This window comes from Lipotes vexillifer, unplaced genomic scaffold, assembly GCF_000442215.2.
Source record: "Lipotes vexillifer unplaced genomic scaffold, Lipotes_vexillifer_v1.1 scaffold862, whole genome shotgun sequence".
Lineage (NCBI taxonomy): Eukaryota > Metazoa > Chordata > Mammalia > Artiodactyla > Lipotidae > Lipotes > Lipotes vexillifer.
Window position 1 is genome coordinate 64813 of NW_006786873.1, and position 7044 is coordinate 71856.

A 7044-nucleotide genomic window follows, 5' to 3' on the forward strand; every position below is an offset into this window, starting at 1 on the left:
GTGCTTTCTCCCCTCTAGTCAGAAAACAAACCAAGAAGACAGTAGAATAATAGACTGCTATGCCACCAGGATATGAGAGTTGAGTTGATACTTTTTCTTTCTTTCGCACAGAGAGAACTGTACATCTTTAAGACCCATTGCTAGGGGACTCCATGAAATAATTATTACCTTTATGGTGAGTCCACCTGACAACTCTCAGAATAGATTTCCACCAGGTCCCCCAAATAGAAGTTGACAGTGATCATCTGAATTTCTCTGAATTCATAGCCAGAGTCCTGATGTCCTCTCTCAATAAGACATTTTTTTCTTATTTTCATTTATCTCCCCTATTGTTTTAGCCTCTGGCCTTTCTAAGACTCTCTACTCCCAATAATGAAGGCTAAATAGGGATTTTGTGTCACAGTTATATTTTCACATACCCTTTAGAAATGTTTAAATGTGAGTAGTGCACATTTTAAAGCTAATGAAATTGAAACCTCAGAAATGAACAGACTCATCCAAAGAAGAAGCTTGCCCAAATTTATAGCAAAACTAGAATTTAAATCTCAGGCATCCTAAGCTCAGGGCTGCTTTTGTCATCTACTAGCTAAGAGAGTCATGAATGTGTGTCATACAGGACAGAAGCATTTGGAGGAGGAAAGGTCTGAAGTGAATCAGGTTTTGAACAAAAGCCCTTGAGGGGCAGACAGTGAACATGTCTCTGCTGCCATCTGGTGGCCATATTGATGTATGACACCCTTTCCCTCCATCCTCCCTCCTGCCTTCTCTGGAATCCTCATTCTCCCTGGTTTCCTCACTGATAGAAGCATTTGTCTTGTTTTCATGCCTCTCTCTTCCACATACCAACATGTCCCTACACAAAATGAATATCCATAATCCAAAGCATAATTCAGGACACAGTTCTTATTTCAAAACTGGGGTCCCCTTGAAAAAGTGTATGTATGGGCCTTTTGTGAAGAGATGCATAAAATTTTAAATAGAGCTTCTTTAAGTGGTCAGTTGGTGCCAATGTGACTGACCATAAACAAAGCGCAAAGACAAGTCCTAAGGTCCTGGGAAAATTCCGACAGCATATACCATGAAGATGATACAGAAAATGTGTCATGAGTAGAATATTTTCATACCACAAAATTGGGTGTGAAAAAATGAATTTCTGTGTTTTCCTATTACTGATCCTAATTTATTTATTCATTTATTTATTTATTTATTTATTTATTTATTATTTTTTTTGCGGTACGCGGGTCTCTCACTGCTGTGGCCTTTCCTGTTGCGGAGCACAGGCTCTGGACGCAGGCTCAGCGGCCATGGCTCACGGGCCCAGCCGCTCTGTGGCACGTGGGATCCTCCAGGACCGGGGCACGAACCCATGTCCCCTGCATCGGCAGGCGGACTCTCAACAACTGCGCCACCAGGGAAGCCCACTGATCCTAATTTTTAGGTCAAGCCGTATAATGTCTTAGAGAAAAGGGGTCAATCTAGTAATTTCCAGAAAATTCCGTGGCTTTCACAACAATTAATAATTTAAAAACAGCTCTCTGCCCAGGGTTATTTCTAAGTCCCCAGGTAGGAGGTGGTGCAGGACTGGTGCAGAAGGCTCTCCTCATATTTACAGCGTTGGCTCCCACTGTATGTCATGGTCACACTGCCTCTGCTCATCCCTGCCCTTCCCATGTTGGTGATGATGACTGTTATATCCATACCATCGCTCTCCTCTTCCTGTATCATCCCATGCCAGCATTTTAGGCAGCAAATTTTCATTCTAATAGTTGAAGCTTCCAGGGCCCAATTCTTCTTGCCTTGGGTAGCTTTCCCTTTGCTGCTGCTCTTTGGTTCTGTTGTAGGAGAGAGACGTCTGTGGCACCGCTGCCATTCTGGGAATCAGAGGTGAAGTGGAGCACAGTCTCTTCTACCCTCATTGAGAGAAAGAAACAGGGTAAAGGAATTTTCACCAATGTTTAATTATTTTTTTCTCCTCTTCAAACCCCTCATCCTCCACAATGGGAAGGGTCTTTAACTACACTGAAGATTGGAGGGAAAAAATTCTTCATTAAGAATAGCAGTTTCGGGCTTCCCTGGTGGCGCAGTGGTTGAGAGTCCGCCTGCCAATGCGGGAGACACGGGTTCGTGCCCCGGTCCGGGAAGACCCCACATGCCACGGAGCAGCTGGGCCCGTGAGCCATGGCCGCTGGGCCTGCGCGTCCTGAGCCTGTGCTCCGCAACGGGAGAGGCCACAACAGTGAGAGGCCCGCGTACCGCAAAAAAAAAAAAAAAAAAGAATAGCAGTTTCAAGTTAGGTGGCCCAAATATGGGCTGATCATACCAGAGGAGAGGAAGAAACTTCAGGAAAAAAAATCAGCTTAAACACTACCACACCATAATGTTGCATATGCTTCTATTTTACATTGAAATGAACACCTAAATTAAATTTAAATTGTTCTGGAGAGGGACTTCCCTGGGGGTGTGGTGATTAAGAATCCGCCTGCCAATGCAGGGGACACAGGTTCGAGCTCTTGTCCGGGAAGATCCCACATGCTGTGGAGCAATTAAGCCCGTGCTCCACAACTACGGAGCCTGCACTCCAGAGTCTGCGAGCCACAACTACTGAGCCTGCACTCTACAGCCCGAGAGCCACAACTACTGAAGCTCACGCACGGAGAGCCCATGCTCAGCAGCAAGAGAATCCACCACAATGAGAAGCCCGCAAACCACAACGAAGAGTAGCCCCTGCTCACCGCAACTAGAGAAAGCTCTCGTGCAACAATGAAGACCCAATGCAGCCAAAAATAAATAAATAAATACAAATTTAAAAAAGAAAAAATTGCTCTGGAGAACTCTTGAATTCCTGAGAATATACAGGCATACCTCAGAGATACTGCTGGTGTGATTCCAGACCACCACAATAAAGCAAGTATCGCAATAAAGCGAGTCACACAAATTTCTTGGCTTCCCAGTGCTTATAAAAGTTATGTTTATACTGTGCTGTAGTCTATTAAGTGTACAGTAGCATTATGTCTAAAAAAGTACATATCTTAATTTAAAATACATTATTGCTAAAAAATGCTAGTCATCACCTGTGCCTTCAGTGAGCTGTAGGAGTAGCATCAAAGATCACTGATCACAGATGACCATTCAAAAACAATAATAATGAACAAGTTAGAAGTATTGCAAGAATTACCAAAATGTGACATGAGACATGAAGTGAACAGATGCTGTTGGGAAAATGGTGCCAATAGACTTGCTTGACTTAGAGTTGCCACAAACCTTCAATTTGTTTAAAAAAAAATGCAATATCTGGGAAGCATAATTAAAGGAAGTATGCCTGTATCTGCAGACCCCCAGGGGTACTTGCACTCTGATTCAGGAAAATGGACTTAAGAGGACTTTAAAGGAAAATCTAACTTAAACCAAAACAGACACACACACACAAAATGTACCTATAACTTCCATCATTATAATTTTTGTGCCTGAACATTGTGTTGAGAAGCTTATTAAATTTCTTTGGTTTAATGTCTGAGAATAATTAAGCTCTTTATTACCCAGCAAAGATAAAGAACCAAAGTTAAAAGAGCAATAAACTAGCACGGAGGAGACTTTGGCCTGGCGCTCTGATCCTGGAGAAGGTAATTCCTTTCTCTGGGCCTCTGTTTTCTCATCAGTAAAAAGAGGGGGAAGGGGGCTTCCCTGGTGGCGCAGTGGTTGAGAGTCTGCCTGCTGATGCAGGGGACACGGGTGCGTGCCCCGGTCTGAGAAGATCCCACATGCCGCGGAGCAGCTGGGCCCGTGAGCCATGGCCGCTGAGCCTGTGCGTCCGGAGCCTGTGCTCCGCAACGGGAGAGGCCACACAGTGAGAGGCCCGCGTACCGCAAAAAAAAAAAGAGGGGAAGGATGTTTGGTATTCAGTCGTGCTTCCAACTCTAAGCCCCATGCGCACTGTATTCTGGCGGAAACTTGGCAGTAGATGGAAATCCTTGACGTGTGGGTAGGTAGAGGGGACGCTGTAGACAGCCAACCAGCCTGAGGTGCTGTGTGAGGACCTGGTGAGATGGCACAGATGGGTGTCCGATGGGACCTGGCTTTCTGGGGAAGGGTGAGGAGTATAAATGTCACGGTTTGGTCTGCAGCTCTAAAGATCTCATAACTAAACCCAGCCAAAGTTCACTCACCATCTCAGTTTCACTTTCCAGAGGATTACAGCCAGGAGGTTAACATACGATTCTGACTGGAATCTCATCTTCAGGGATCGGGCTCTTCCTTCAGTTTGGGTGAGATGGTTTAAATCCTCCTCCACCCACAGCCCTGGGGGACGGGGGCTGCCTCCACCCCATCTGCCTGTCCCTCAATTCTTGCTCCAGTCAGCACTTCAAGCTCTGACCTGTCTTTGGACATCTGCTCTGTTGATGCAGGGTACAGCTGAGATGCAGTGAGGAGAAGCCCCAGCAGCCCCAGGTTTCTCCCCCAAGCAAAGAGGGGGACACGTGAGTGGTTTGAAGACTCTCTGGTGGAGGACAGCTCGGGGAGGAAAGGGAAGTTGGCTAAGATGATGAAGCAGGGCATAGAGACACCTGTCAGGGGCCCTCTTCCCCTTGTCGTCATATCACCTACTTGTATTTTTTAAATTAATTAATTAATTAATATTGGTTGAGTTGGGTCTTCGTTGCTGCACACGGGCTTCCCTCTAGTAGCGGCAAGCGGGGGCTACTCTTCGTTGTGGTGCACGGGCTTCTCACTGTGGTGGCTTCTCTTGTTGTGGAGCATAGGCTCTAGGCGCGCGGGCTTCAGTAGTTGCAGCACGTGGGCTCAGTAGTTGTGGCTCACGGGCTCTAGAGTGCAGGCTTCAGTAGTTGCAGCACATGGGCTCAGTAGTTGTGGCACGTGGGCTCTAGTGTGCAGGCTTCAGTAGTTGTGGCGCATGGGCTTAGTTGCTCTGCAGCATGTGGGATCTTCCTGGACCAGGGCTCGAACCCGTGTTCCCTGCATTGGCAGGCAGATTCTTAACCACTGCACCACCAGGGAAGTCCCCCTACTTCTATTTTATACTCAACTCCATTTTACATTTTTCAAAGTGCTGCCATAGTGTATTCGAGCCTCACAGTATTGCTGTGAAGCAGGCTGGGTGAGGAAAGGGCTCTAGATTAAACCTCAGAAAACCAGGATCACATGACTCCATTGTCATGTCGGATGTTGTGCTTGTGCCTCTGAGCCTTGCTTCCTTGTCTGTCACATGGCGATGATACAGCTGGCAAAATTTTAGGAGTGATTGTCTCCTTCAGAGAGGAGAGAAAGGAGAGGTTCAAGGAAATAGAGTGAGATTCTCAAGGTCACGGAAGTAAATACAAAGTCACCTTGGCTCCAAGAAATCTCATATTACTTTTCTTTCTCTCTATAAAATGGGGATCTGTTGTTCAAGTGTATGTAGGTAAATAAGCTTCAAACTTCATGAACTGATTTAATTCATTATCACCAGTTAATTACTATGGTTACTTGGCATTTTGAGAATTTAACTTTTGAGGTTTTTTACTAAAAAAGAATCCTCTAACAGCCCATGACATGTAGAAACTTGTAATTTTCTTTGGCATGAATTTTAATAGAGCATGCATAGACCTTGAAATCTGGAATTGTTATTTACCCAATGCCTAAATACCACCACTTACCACCTCATTTTAACATTTGTACTTTATCCAGAAAACTAAATGAAACATGGATTTTTGAGAATTTGATGAAACACATGCATATCAGGTCATATCACTTGACAATATCAAAGTTTACCATATTTAATATCAATGGCGGTTTCAGAAGATTCTTGGCTTACATTCAAGTCATAACGTGGAGATGTCAAAAGCTTATGATTAAAATGTTTTGATTTAACGCTTACAATGTGAGTCCAGTTATTTATTTACAACAAAAAGTGCCAAAGATTTTCAGCATGCTGACAGCTGATGGTCTATGGCAATGCTTTTCCTTGGCATTATTGACATTTTGGGCTGTGTAATTCTTTGCTGTAGGGGCTTTCCTGTGCATTGTAGGATGTTTAGCAACATCCCTGGCTAATGCCCATTGGGCGTCCCCTCCCCTGAGGTGTGACAACCAAACATGTCTGCAGACGTTGGCCAAATGTCCTTCAAGGGCAAAACCATCTCCATCCCCATTGAGAACCCTGGTCTAAGGCATTTATTCATCCTGTTTATACTCTCTCACAAATATCTTTCTGAGCATCATTGAAGGTTAAGCTGCATTTTCACAATTTCTTCAAAAGCTTCAATGATTTGGACAGCTTTTTTTCTAGAGGGCATTTGTAGGTTTCCCCTCGGCTTTCACATAAACAGCCTAAAGGAACACAAACCTATAAACTGGTTTGTAGCAAGTGTGAGTCCTTCTTATCTCACAGGAAAGGCCAGTGATGCTTAGCACGGTCTTTGTGGGTTTTCTTTGCTTTTACTTGGTGGAATAACATGTTTCTGCTTTTCACAGGAGTCGTCAAGGAGTCAAGAAGGCAATTTCCTTTCATCTGAGGGGACATGACTGATTTATTTCAAGTGGCAAACTAGTACTGTTCTGTGCTGTCTTCTAATGCTCAGTCTAATTTGCCATAAATATTTGAGCACCTTTCAGGTATTGTGGCTTTGCGACTGGGTTTGTATCACTTTTCCTAGAGATATTTTAGATGAAAGTACGCATCACTTTAGAAAGTAAATAGTCATAATGGAGCAAAAATAATCTCCTGAACCACATGGTTCATCATCCCCATTTCACATGACTGTTGTTCCCCCACCCCCCACCCTATAAAATCGTATTGAAATTAGTTTACAGGGTGATAGAAGCAGTAACTTATCATTGCTCCTGTGCAGGTTCTTCTATTTGGTGCAAAGCAATTTTTTCTTTCCATAAAACACTTGACACAGCAGATAGAATAAGTCTTAGATGTCTTTCACTCTGAATTTTTCATTTTCCAAAACTAAAGTTAGCATTCTATTTTTTTTTCCTGGTAGTTTTAAAACTTTTTAAAATGTGTGTAGAACCATTTTTTTTTTTTTTTTTTTTTTTTTC